Raw genomic sequence first — 14,650 nt, forward strand, 5'->3', positions numbered from 1 at the left:
ATATTATGTGTAATATATTCTAAATGCACAAAATAGCAAGTAATTTAAATAAAGCATCACTGAAGCAAAAGTGAGAGCAATAAAGTGACTTATTAATTATGGGTCACCAATTGTGCATAGCTTCACTGATAAACAAGCCATGCATTGATACACTTACAAAAAGCACTAAGAAATTAAAAGGAAAAATATGGACTGTGGAGATAGTTCAAGGTATAGAGGACATACCTAGCAAATTCCAAGCTTGGAATTCCAGTTACATCATTTCTTTTTTTTTTTTTAATTTATTTTATTGAATCACCAAGTGGAAAGTTACAAAGTTCTCAGGCTTATATCTCAGTTACACAATGCTCAAACACCCATCCCTTCACCAGTGCCCATATTCCACCACCAATAAAAACAAAAACAAAAGCAAAAACAAAACAAACAAACAAACAAACAAAAGAAAAAACAGTATACATCCCACCCCTCACCCCCCAACCCACCCCGTAGGTGAGTGATAATTTCACTTCCTTTTCTCTTTACCTTGATTACATTCCAGATTTCAACACATAACTCACTATTGTTGTAAGAGTTTCAAAACAGACTCACTATTTTTGTTGGAATTTATCCCCTAAGAATACAGCTCTATTAACAGGGAAATATTTGATAATAAGTTTTCCACTGATGAGAATGAAGAGATAAAATGGCTACCGCGGCCACGTGGTTTACAATTTCTGTATTATAGCAATTAAGTCCGCGAAGATTTAAGTTTGAAAATGAAACATTTCTCTTCCTGGAACAGCATGTAGCCAAAGTTAGTTCACAGTCTCCATACATGGGTGCAAGCACTTGCTGGAACCCCAATTCCTAAAGCTGTCTCTGGTTCCCACTCGTTCCACATCCACCGGCTCTGCAGAGGTATGGGCGCCCGGGCCGAAAACCCGGCCGGCCGGAGCCGAGCCCAGTTACATCATTTCATGGCTCCAGAACCCTTCTGAAAATAGCTCTAGTGGCTTATCAGCATTGGCATAGTTCCTATAAAATATTTTAATGAAGTATTAGATCAGAAATGCCAAGTGTTCCTGATAACTCTTCGCAGCATTATGGTTCAATTGAGCCATCACCTGAGTCCCGTTGACTCTTTTTGTACTACTCTCCTGTGATCCCAAAGTCTTTTGTAGGTCTCAGTGAGTATCGCTAGTGACCTTTACTTAAGAGTGGCATTGCTCTCACAATAAAGGGATGTTTAATGGGGCAGGAGTGATATTAGAGTGGGTAGGGCATCTGCCTTGCATACAGCTGTCCTAGATTCGATTTCCAGCATCCAATAGGTCCCCAAGCACTTTCAGGAGTAATTCATGAGTGCAGAGCTGAGAATAACCTCTGAGCTCTGCAGGGTGTGATCCCAAAAAGCCAAAAATAAAGGGTGCCTATTGGGAAATCTTTAAGCTGAGTCACGGCTCCAAGTTAGTATCCTGTATCACTGACATATCAGTATCAGTATCCTGTACACAGTATCCTACATCACTACCGCCCTTCCCCATTGTACAACAAATCAATCATATGTTAATATTGCAATATTCACCACAAAATATCACAACCTATACACCACAAAATATCGAATTGCAACCTTTCCGCCTGATTGGGTGTAGTTTGGAGATCTCAAATTCACATTGCACTCACCAGGAAAGAAAATCAAATAGTGGTTCAGTAAATTAGCATGGTATCTATCTTAAATTCAAAGTTATGTAGCTAGAGCAATAGTTCAATAGAGAAGTTGCATTGCACACAGCTAACCAGGTTCTACACCTGGTGTTACCTATGGTCCACAAAGTCCTCCACTGAGTGATCCCTGAGTGCTGCAAGAGTGCCCCAAGCAAAACTCTATGTGGCAATCAAACAAAACAAACCAAAAAAGTTATTCTGTTTAATTTTATTGTTGTACCAAAGTTTTTTGCCCACACAGCAAAGCCTGCTAAGCTACCGGTGGCATATTTGATATGCCAAAAACAGTAATAACAAGTCTCACAATGGAGATGTTTCTGGTGTCAGCTTGAACAAATCTATGAACAATGGGAGGACAGTGCTATGGTGCTAACAAAAAATAAAAACATTAATTTTAAATATCAATACTTGGTTATAATGCTTTCAATTTGAATATGGTTTAGAACTAGTCTACTCTTGGTGTGCGATAATAGTGACTGTGTTGCTGAGTCAATAACACAAACCATTTCACAAAGAACTGTTTTCAGGAGAGTTGATTTTTTTTCCTCCTCAAGGTTCTTGGAACTGTGTTATATAAAATAAGTTCTGATTTTGAAAGTAAGTATCTTAATGTTCCTGGTAAAGACAGAAGTTCATCGAATAAATGAGGTAAAAGTGAATGTGAATTTAAATTTATCAAATTGCATGTTTTTAATTGACTCTCTGAATGTTACTATTTTTCTTACTATTCTTCTTGTCATTTTAATAACTTTTTTACAGTATTGTTTTAGATGTGTGGATTTGCAGACAAAATGTAATAGATCAATTAAGCATTCAGATGTAAAAACTTGAAATAAGGAATTCCTTGAGTTTCTGATTAACCAAAAAGTAACCATAGGAGTATAGAAAGTTAATGAACCTTGCCCACAAGGAGTGACCCCTGAGCAGAGAGCCAGAAGTAAGCCCTGAGCACTGCCATGTAAACCCCCCAAAACAAACACAAAAAAAAAACACAAAAAAAGAAAAATAAGTAATGCTCTTTTCCTTACACATTGCAATTAACTTGTAGAGTGATAATGGAGTATTAGTTTCTTTTTATTTCAATGACATAATAGCTAAATAAATGTATTAGTTATGTCAATTTCAATATTTAACACAAATTATTTCAAATGGGTTCCGGCAAAGGAACCCAGGTGTGCGTAATCTCATCAATGGCCAACATCCAGAGAGACTTAAAAGCAAGCTCTCAGAAGAGAGTGATGCAGAGAGTCTCTTACCCGCATGCCTGGCTGTCTTCCCCGGGGCCCCTCAGAGGGGATGGGCTCCAGCTTCCCTCCCCACACCGAGCAGAGCTCCCGGCGGCCAAGGACCACCGGAACCTAGCTACAGCCATGCTGGAGGCCCCTCTCCACACGGTCGGACAGGCCTCATGCTTGAAGGTACCAGCAGAGGAACCCAGGTGTGTGTAATCCCATCAACGGCCAACATCCAGAGAGACTTAAAAGCAAGCTCTCAGAAGCTCGCTTCTCCCTTTGGGAGAAACTTGCAGTCTTCTGAGAGTTTTCTGCCCCCATGGGACAGCCTTGCAAGCTTCCCATAGTGTATTAATATGCAAAATCCAGTAACAAGCTGGATCTCATTCCCATGACCCTGAAGAGCCCCCAGTGCAAGATTGTTGGGAGGCCCAATTCCAGATGGACTTCTAAGATCTCAGGGAAAGGACGAAATGAGATGTTACTGGGCCTGCCCGAGAAATTGGTGATTAATGGGCGATCGCAATCATGATCGTGATTTCAAATAGGTTAATACCTTGATGATGCATTAGATACTTGAAAATGCTTACAAAACTGTATTCTCATGTATACAAATAAATTGTATTTTAGCTAAAACAATTAATTTAGAAACAAATATAATCCAAATATATCCTAAAACTCATTCAAATATATTATAAAAACGCTGATAAATATGTGCTATACTTTCCATTTGATAGATAAACTATAGAAGCAAAGAATAATTAATTGATTCATATCATATACTTGTTGAGAAAATTTGGTACTTGTAACTGATAGTTTATATCATACCGTTTTGAAGCATATTGTTTAGTCAATATAAGGTATGGCTTTTAGGAAACATAAAGGTGGATCAAAAGACTAGAGTAAATGTTCTGCATGTAGACACTCCAAACCCAGTGTTTTGTACCACATGGTCCATAAAGAACCACCAGCAACAGTTGTTGAGCATCCCTGAATGTCCCTACAAAAGTAAAAACATTTAACCAATAATGATTATGTCAGGATTCACACTTGCTATCATAATAGCTTCAACTTTAATGTAGTCTACTAGAATAGGAAATGAAAGTAAATATTCTTTTGTAACAAAATTTTGGTTTACCTCCTTACAGATAGCTGGAAAATTACATCAACCAATTGTGAAGTTGCATCATGGTCATGTTACAAGCTCTGGTCAAAGAAATAAGTAAGAAAACCCTTTCACTGCATTATTTGGAAAAAAAAAACCTTAAATAATTCTAAAAAAACTATTGCATTTCCTGCCAAGTTTGTTACCATTTTTTGTACATTCTGTTGTAGGAATCTAAATTATAAGATAGGTGGCTCTACATCACATGGGTCTAAGTGATCTTCAACAGAACTTCCCCCAAGGCATTCAAGCCACAATGAATGATATGTGACCAAGAGCTATACCTTAGTTCCCAAACACTGTGTTCTAATATTATTACTTTATTACACATACCATCTTAAAAATGTATATAAAGAAAGGAAAAATAACTTTCTAGGTCAACATCCTCCCACACACACACACACACACATACACATATTTTGGTTATACCTAAGGGAGGATAGTGAGAAAATGAAAAAAGAAACATACTAATTGAACGATAAATGGCCAAAAGCAACAGAACTGGAGAACCTGTTCACAGGACTGAGCTTACATGTGATAGGAGTGTGATGAAAATGCTCCTTGGATTCTTGGAAATTGGTGGAGGAAAGTGGCTATTTTAGTGGTGGGTGTGGTGTTTCAAATATATATGCATGGAATGATCCTTAACAGTACTGTAAATCACAGTACGTTAATAAAAATGTGGGAGGGGAGCAAAAAAAGGTACCTTTCAAGGAGGCAGACTGAGAAACTATGTTGTAGGGAACTTGGGAACACTGGTGGATAGAAGATATTGGATGTTCATTGGTGCTGGAACATAGTATGTCCAAATATCAACTACAAATAATTTTGTAAATTAGAATGCTTTAGTATTTTTCTTTTAAAAAAGGCTATAAATGAGCTGATTCTATTCAAAAACTAGTCTACCAGCAACATGGCAAATAGACTGGGAAGAAAATACAAAAATACACATGAAGCAGAACAACCATTTTTGTTATCATACTAGTATAAATGAGGGAGTATGTGCAATGTTCAGGTACTGAAAAGGGGGAAAGGAACATTTGCAGATGTCATCAAATTTTTGATAGCTGGAAAAGATGGGATTTAGAAACTGTGAAAGGGGAAGTTACTGAGCAGAAGACAATGGTCAAAGGTGATTTCAATTTCTATTTTTAGCAGCTCATTGAAAAGTAAAATGGACTGAAAACTTGTGGAGATGAATATTTGAGAAAATGAGATTTAAAAAGTAAATTTAGACTTTGCACCTGTTAAATATGAGATACTCGTGATACTCAAGCAGAAATGTCAAAGATTTGTATTTCATTTTGAATTGTTTCTAAAATTGAAGGGCACAGATGTGTCTAGAATGTAGTGGAGATGAAGATTATAATGAACTTCTTGAAATAGAAGACATGTAGTAAATTGACAAAAGAGTTTAATTCCTAATATACTAGAAATGAGCAATGTGTAGATCAAACATTTATTTCCAAATCTCTGTGGCAGGTGTTGAAGCATCTACAAGATTAAATTATTCTATAATTAATTATCAGAGAAATTCTGACATTAAGTACCTTGTCTTAACTTTGCTCATCAGGAGAACCCATCTTTTCTGTAAAAAAGAAATCAATTTTTCCATTTTTTCTGAATCAAAACAAAATGTCCTCCCCAATCTTTTCTCATCATGGTTGAATCAAGCTTAATATATGTGGGTCAGATATTTCAGCATACTAAGTTTTTCTTTTTTTTATAAAATTTCATCAAAGAATTTTATAATTTAATATACTTTTCTAGAGTTCTTATCCAATTATTTCTATTTTTCTTACTTTTGTTGTAGGGAATAATGTTCTTTAAATAAGATTTTTGATCATCTATTTTTTAGGATGTATTCCCTAATAGTGTTTGTGGACTTGGATTCTAGTTATAGAAATATTTGAATGAGTGGTAGGATTGGCTACATGCTCAGATCTGGAAATACAGTGTTTCTTGAGCCAAGTGGTACTGGGTATAATCAGAGTGACAGCTGGACATTCTTGAGCAACATTGCAATGAAGGGGACCATTCACTCTGAGCTTCGTTTTAAAAAGGAAAGTGCTTTAAGCAATTTCTTACACTGAGCAGAGACAGGAGTAAGTACTGAGCATAGTTGGGTATGTTAAAAAGAAAAGAAGGCAGTAATTTAACTTTATCCAAATGTAAAAATAATATATGATTTTCCTCACACTGTCTCAAATTTAAGTATATATCCACTTGAGATAATAATAGTTTAATAATAAACAATCATAGCATCTTATTTGCTGTACCATATGTAAAATGAAACTATAAGCTAGAGTAAGTGGTATTTACAAAAACAATAAAATTTATAAAAACTATAAAAATCATTATTTAATTTTTTGATTTGATATGGATGTTGATAATAACCCATATATACCTTAAAGTGCTGATACATTTTTAAAAATGCATATAAGACCAGAGAAATAGTACAGAGTTAAGGCACTTGCCTTGCAAATGGGCAACTTTGGTTCAAATATCCCATATCACGTGTGTTCTTCTGAGTACTACCAGAGGTGATCCCTGAGCAAAATATAAGGAGTAAACCCTGAGAATCATCAGGCATGGCACCACACTCCTTGTGCATATATATGCAAAATTTAACAATTGCATATTTAAATGTAAAGGTCATGTGCAAATACCAGTTATTAGTGACTTTAATTGATATACCAAAATTTTTCATGAAGATAAAAGATGCTATGAAATAAAACCAAACAGAACGTTCAAATGAAGCAGCTCCTAACTTCAAACAGATATGTTATTGATAATAGAGAAGAAAGTAGATGGCTATAGTGGATCCTGAGAGATGAGATGTGTGATGAGAAGCTCAAGTTGAGTGAGGAATACTTTCCATCCTTTTCTAGTTCATTGTTTGCATGTTTGTTTATTTTGAGGGCACATTCAGCTGAGTTCAGGGATTACTCCTGATTCTTCATTCATGAATCACTCCTGCAGTACTCAGAAGAGCACATGGTGTGCAGGGGATCAGACCAGGCAAGTGCCCTGTTTACTGTACCACCTCTCAGGTCCAAACTTGACATTTATTAAGTCCTTTTACAGTTTTGTTCCCAGTAATTTCACAGTGTCCCTAGTGTTTGGCAATATGCAGGTAAAACTGAGTGGAATTCTATTTTGACATTTACTATATTCTAGTAAACAATGGGACTCTGAGCCAGGATATTTTTACTTAGAGCACTCCAGAGCGGGGTGGGTAAGAACCCTCCCTGCCCCAAGGGATCAGCCCTGCCAGCCGACCTCCACTACCCAATCACCACCATGCTCCAGGCCGATTTCCTTGCTTTGCGGCCACCTGACACATTATAAGATACTTCTACCCATTTTCCATAGTTACCACACCATATTTGATGGAGTTCAGACAGTAGGTAACAAATCACAGAGAGTTTATATATATATACATATATATACATACATATATAAATACATACATATATACATATATATATACATACATACCTGTGGGTATGTATGTATATATATATATATATACACAACACAGAGAGCCTGGCAAGCTACCGAGAGTATCCTGCCTGCACTGGCAGAGCCTGGAAAGCTACCCATGGTGTATTCGATATGCCAAAAACAATAATGATAAGTCTCATTCCTCTGACCCTGAAAGAGCCTCCAATTGTTGGGAAAGATGAGTAATGAGAGGCTGCTAAAATATCAGAGCTGGGACGAATAGAGATGTTACTAGTGCCTGCTTGAATAAATCATGAACAATGGGATGACAATGATGACAGTGATGACTATATTCTAGATACTAAGTCATACGTTGGTCTGATCTAAGAACAATTTTCTTGATAATCATTTTGCTTATGTTATTTCTACTCTTAATTAAGAAGCTCATCAGGAAAGCAGAAGTGGACACACTTACACTTACTGGAATTAAATGCACATGGCAATATATGAAGTGCTAGGAACCAAATGCTATAAGATTTCTGCCCTCTTTAATTCAGATCATAAGAGAGCAGTGATGTGATAATAATGGAAGTCTAATACACAATAAAAATCAATAGATAAAATATGTAAGAAGTATGGTGGCTAGATTGGTTATTAAAAAGTGAGCATTAATTTTTTCCAGCATAATACATAATTTTATAAAGAATACAGAATTGACATTCTGTTTTTATTTATTTATTTATTTACTTTTAATAAGTGAATCACTGTGAGGGTACAGTTACAGATTTATACATTTTTGTGCTCATGTTTCCCTCATACAAAGTTTGAGAACCCATCCCTTCACCAGTGTCCATTCTCCACCACAAATAAACCCAGCATCCCTCCCACCCTCCCGAATCCCATCTCCCCCCACCCCACCCTGTCACTGTGGCAGAGTATTCCCTTTTGTTCTATCTTTCTAATTAGGTGTTGTGGTTTGCAATAAAGATGTTGAGTGGCCATTGTGTTTAGTCTCTAGTCTACATTCAGCACGCTTCACCCTTCTCCCACATGGCTTCCAACCACATTTTACTTGGTGTTCCCTTCTCTATGTGAGTTGCCCTCTCCCCAGAATGTGAGGCCAGCTTCCAAGACATGGAGTCAACCTCCTGGTACTTATTTCTACTATTCTTGGGTGTTAGTCTCCTACTCTGTTATTCTATATTCCACAGAGGAGTGCAATCTATGTCTGTCTCTCTCTTTCTGATTCATTTCACTTAGCATGATACTTTCCATGCTGATCCACTTATATGCAAAGTTCATGACCTCATTTTTTATAACAGCTGCATAGTATTCCATTGTATAGATGTACCAAACTTTCTTCAACAAGTCATCTGTTCTAGGGCACTCAGGTTTTTTCCAGATTCTGGCTATTGTAAACAGTGCTGCAATGAACATATAAGTGCAGATGTCATTTCTACTATACTTTTTTGATTCTCTGGGATATATTCCCAGTGGTATTACTGGGTCAAATGAGAGCTCAATTTCTAGTTTTTTGAGAATCGTCCATATTGTTTTCCAAAAGGGCTGAACTAGTCGGCATTCCCACCAGCAGTGTAGAAGGGTTCCTTTCTCCCCACATCCTCTCCAACAGTGGTTGCTTTTGTTCTTTTGGATGTGTGCTAGTCTGTGTGGTGTGAGGTGGTATCTCGTGGTTGTTTTGATCTGCATCTCCCTGATAATTAGTGATGTAGAGCACTTTTTCATGTGCCTTTTGGCCATTCGTATCTCTTCCTTGGGAAAGTTTCTGTTCATTTCTTCGCCCCATTTTCTGATGTGGTTGGATGCTTTCTTCTTGTAGAGTTCAACCAGTGCTTTATATACCCTTGATATCAACCCCTTATCTGATGAGTACCTATGAGCACAGTGATGGTAGCTGCCCATCAGTACTGATGAAAATGACTTCAACACACTATTTAGAGACTGATTTTAGTTCAGTGATAACATGGATGTTTTGCATGCTTGAGACCCTGCGTTTGATCCTCATCACTGCATTTACACACACACACACACACACACACACACACACACATCATATGTGCCAGTTCCTTGTAGGATCATTTATTTTTGAAAAGATAATAAATGTTATAATTAAGAGATAGATAGACAGCCAGATAGATAATAGACATACATAAAAGGCATAGACTAAAAGCATAGATAAAAAATTCTATTTCAATAATAGTCTAAAGAAAAAAGTGGAAACTTCACATGTAAAAACGTTTATTTATCTTTATATGTAATATTCTATAAAGCAAAATATACTCTTAACATAATACAATATTCAGAAATGAATCTCAATTCACTTCGTTAGTATAATCTTAAAATAAATAACAACATTTGAATTACAAGTATTCTGGTAATCTAAGTACAAAAAGGTAGGGCAGATATGAGATTGGAAATGGTTTTATATTTTTCGATGTTAGTTTTTCTTGTAAAGTGCTTAAGGCCAGTATTGTCCTACTGGTTCTGCTGTGTAAATTAAAACTATGAAAATTTAATCTTAAATATAGTTTACATTGCAACACACATATGTAATTTATAATTTCTAGTAAATATTAACAGCTTTTCATATTTGTTTCCACAATCATATGTTGAACCCAGCACTCACAAAAATCAGTGAATAGGATCATGAAATGCGTGAAGTTTTGGTTCTGTTTTGTTTCACAGAGAAACGTTTGGGAAGTAATAGTTTGCATGCCAACACTTTGATTTTCGAGTAAATATATGAAAATGCAATCTCATAAATAAAATATGCAAGATGATTTTGACTATTTTTTTAACAATTTATTTTTTTAACAATTTCAAGAACCTTTATTGAAACCAATATTCCAAGTGTTATCTCAAGGGTGAAATTTTATTTCAGCAAAACCAATTTAATAATTCCAAATATAAAAACATAATCTCATTAGAGGTGATAATTTCTTCTCCCACTTTCATCTGCTATACTTTATTGCACCAATGAAACAGGGAAGTCTCGCTTAAATCATCTGCAAACCTCCCTACCCCCGCAAAAAAGGGAAGAAAACACTTGCCCCGTGACAAGTGCCAACCGTCAAAAATCACATCTGATCGGTGCAATTACATAGGCTTAAATGTGATCTAACCCTAAGACCCCGTCACGCTGGGGACCCGCTGTGGATTCCCCACCTTTCCTGAGCCGGGCTCTGCGGGGTTCTAAGGCACAGGGCAGAGACCTACAGCACTGCGATGCTGCTGGGGGAGAGAAGGGGGCCCTCGGGGGCTCCCCTCCAGCTCCTGGGGCCGTGGTCTGCGCGGATCTGCTGGGGGAAGATTGCCTTTCTGGTTCTGGTTTCTGGGGGAAAAGGCACTACGCGGTGCGTTTAGCTTTAGGCTCCGGGGGGGGGGGGGGGGCAACGCCTTTATTGGGTTATCAGTATTGAACAGAAATGCGCAGTTGGTTCTGGCGTGCCAATTTAAAAGCTTTACCAGTTTTTAAACACACACACACACACACACACACACACACGTATGTGGTCAATCAGAGGCTTTACAGTTCCTTACTTTGTGTACAAATATATAGACAGGGCAGCTGGTGCTGGTGCAGGGGAAGGCTCTGGGCAGCTTGCCTGGCCCTGCCCCAGCGAGGTGGACAGAGTCCTTACTTTCTTCTCCAGGGAAAGGTGCCTCCGGGTGGCCGGTGTGGGCCCGCGACACTGCATCAGGATTCCACTAAATGCGGTTCCCCTTCAAGCCCCACCTCGCCTGCTGCGGCAAACAGGGAACACGGTACGGTGCAGGGTGCAGGGAGGCTTCCCGGAGTCGGTGTGTAAACTAGTTACTTCTTAGGCTTAGGGTGAGGGTAAGAACGGGGGTTTCAGGCAGCTTGCCCCTCACACTCAGTGTTCTCAGAGACACGGAGGGGGGCGTCCCCTGACTTCATAGAGCTGGGCGAACAGAATCTGGGGCGGCTCCAGGTGCCCGCAAAACAAGTCAGATGCCCTGCCCTCCCCCCCTTCAACCCTTCAAGCCTGGCTTTCAGGCACCCACCTGTGCAAAAACACCAGGTCAACGCAAAGAACAGTCATTTCTCTTGGTCTCGGCATGTGGCACGGTTCACATTCTCAACACACCTGCATCTTCCCTGACGGTGACGCTTGGCACAGTCTCCCAGCCAACAGTGATTCTTATCTCCAAGCTCTGCAAACTGTGGGCGGCTCTCCCCGGGGCCCTGCGCACCCTTGCTGAGTATCTCAGGCTGCTGGGCCTCAGGGAGAGGGGGGAGGGGGAGGGGGGGAGGCAGGGGGTTGGCCTCAGGCTGCTGCTCCTCAGGCCTCCAGGACACCGTGCTCTGGCCCGGACCCAGGCGGCAGTGGCTCCTTCTCCAAGCCTTCCTTGTGGCTGACGGAGCTGGTCTCTCTCACTCAGAGCATCAGAGACTTTCTGGATCTTGTTGAAGGGCTTGTGGCCTCGGAGCCTGAGTTTCATGCGTGCTCCTAAGGGGGTCAGCGGTAGGGTCACTCCAGGGCCTTACACTTTGGAGACATAGGTGCGCTCCGTGGACTCGAGGGCCGTAAGGTTAAAGGTTCTTCCCTTCTGGGAGGCTCACACGGGAGAAAATCAGTTCAGCCCGAACCCGCCGACAGGGCTGTTGTTGACCCCCTCCTCTGGCAGCCACTCCTCTTTAGACTTCTGCAGCCGGACCTGCGCTTCCTGGATCCCTTTCTGGACGACCTTGGTCATGTTCTACAGCAGCCTGGAGCTCTCCTTGATGTCTGGGCCGGTGGCCGCGATGGTCTCCACGAGCTCCACAATGTCGACGTCGTCACGGGCCATGCCCACGTAGATGCAGCTCTTTCTGCTCGGGGCCCACTTTGTTTTTATTTTTATTTATTTATTTATTTATTTATTTATTTATTTATTTATTTATTTATTTTTGCGTTTTGGGTCACACCCGACGATGCACAGGGTTTACTCCTGGCTCTGCACTCAGGAATTACTCCTGGTAGTGCTCAGGGGACCATCCATACGGGATGCTGGGAATTGAACCTGGTTGGGCCGCGTGCAAGGCAAACACCCTCCCCGTTGTGCTATTGCTCCAGCCCAAAGGGCCCATTTTAAACGGCAAGGTCAGGTTCCAGTTCGTTTAGTTTCTTCAGGAGTCCCGCGTGGATCATGTCCCCCTCCTGATCCTGCTGCAGGCTGCTCTTGTCGTCACCCGCATGCTCATACCTGACCACCACCACTCCAGAGCACTTGGGGTGGTCCACAGATTAGAGACCCGCCGTGGCCTCCACTTCCCGCTGGAACTCCCCACTCAGCGGCAGAGTGCAGTTGAGCAAGGGCAGCTTCGTCTCGAGGCCACCCACAAGCCAGTCCACGTCGTCAGCCCGAGTCCCTAAAACTGCGGCGGTGGTCAGCAGGCTGTAGCGCGCACACACACGCCCTCCGCCTCCAGGTCCGTGAAGGTGAGACCACTCACGAGCACCCGCTGCTTCAGCTCCCCTCCCAGCCAGCGGTTCAGGGCATCACGGCGGCAGGCCGGCCCTGTGCTGGGTGCTGGGACAGCCTTCTGTGCCGTATCTGATGCACTGCCTGGGGACTCCTGGCAGAACCTGAACACCACCCCGGGAGAGGAGAACTCATCCTCTACCCAGATTTTGATGTGGTTCACTTTCTTCAGATTCTCTTGCAGCCACTGACTCAACCAGTCGTGCTTTCTTCCCTCCACGACCCAGTCCAGGCCCAAGGACTGGAGACCAGCCACAGGGGCAGAGCCTGGACTTTGTCTGAAGGCATATTTGATGTTAGGCCTGCAACTAAAGCCAAGGCTGGGGCATCTCGCAGCAACGGTGGGCAAGCCCAGCCAGGGACCTGGGCTCAGGGTCACGCTGTCGTACTTGGTTGCAGTCAGCACTGAGGAGGAGACCTAGCCCAGGACCACTGTCACCAGATTCACCCTCCTCCACGTGGGGCCAGATGCAATACTGCACACACAGCTCTTTCAAGCGGCTGATCTTGTCCGTGTGACCCACAGCCGCAGCCCCAGCATTCGCAACAAACAAAAGGGCCAGTTTCCCTCTTTTGATATCATTTTTGATCAGTTTCTCCAAGAAGGCAACACCCAGCAGATGCTGTGACCCAAACATCGCGTTGCAGGGCACAAGGCACAGGCAGGGGCAGCTGGTTACAAAAGTCCTGGCCCAGGCCAGGCCTAGCGGCTGCACTAACATAAATTATGGGTTTCTTGTTATACAGCATGTTAAATCCAGTCACCAAAAAGTCTTCGTAGCGAGAATGGATGGTGAGCCAACAGATCTTCACGAGCCCCCCTCTCTCTTCTTCATGGAAGCAAGCACAGCCGTTTTCATACCTGAAAATCCTGTAGAGCCACAGTGTAGTGTCCGAAAGTATTCTAGTTGCAAGTTTTCTCAGCTTCTCTTTGTCTGGGGTTGAAATTAAGCTTCCAGGCTATGCCCCAACAAAGCAATATGGCCCTGTTCTCCAATATTCTGAATTCGGGTGCTCGGGGGTTCCTCATCTTCGTCCGTGCATCAGATTCTGCACCAGCTTGAGGATGCTCACCATGTCTTATCCATTGCCTTGGAGGGGCCCGGGAATGTCTCCTGGTGGGGACTGGCCGCCAGGCGGTGCCACGCCTGGGAGTGGCAGCCGCGGGACTAATAATTTACTTAATTATAAAATGAAATATACAAAAAGGAAACACTATTTCAGGCACAGTTAAAAAACTTACAAACTCTAACATTATAAACTACAAACAGGAGTTTCCCAGTGTGCACAAATGGTCTCCGTTATTCAAGAGATAAACTTCAGAAACAACTAAGTGAATAGAAGAGCATTCTCTAATAACTCATCTGAATTTCTTCGAGTAGATAGTGAACATATGCATAAAGCAAAGTATTGCCAAAATTGAACTCATGGTTAATGAAAGAAATCAGAAATTTATGCTCAGCATATTACTCCCTAGATGAATCTATAATGACATCCTTTAATAAAAGGCAACCTAAAAAATATGCTTAAATACAAGCAATAATCAGACTTAAGTAATGATGTGTTTTCTAGTAACACAATAATGAAAAAAAAA

The 14,650-nt window shown here is 41.0% G+C and overlaps 1 pseudogene; it reads right to left on the reverse strand.

Annotated features, from left to right (window-relative positions):
- Positions 1 to 11,873: 11,873 nt before the first annotated feature.
- LOC101537718 (pyridoxal-dependent decarboxylase domain-containing protein 1-like) overlaps positions 11,874 to 14,650 on the reverse strand; it is an 85,729-nt pseudogene continuing 82,952 nt past the window's right edge.

Source organism: Sorex araneus, chromosome 6, assembly GCF_027595985.1.
Source record: "Sorex araneus isolate mSorAra2 chromosome 6, mSorAra2.pri, whole genome shotgun sequence".
Lineage (NCBI taxonomy): Eukaryota > Metazoa > Chordata > Mammalia > Eulipotyphla > Soricidae > Sorex > Sorex araneus.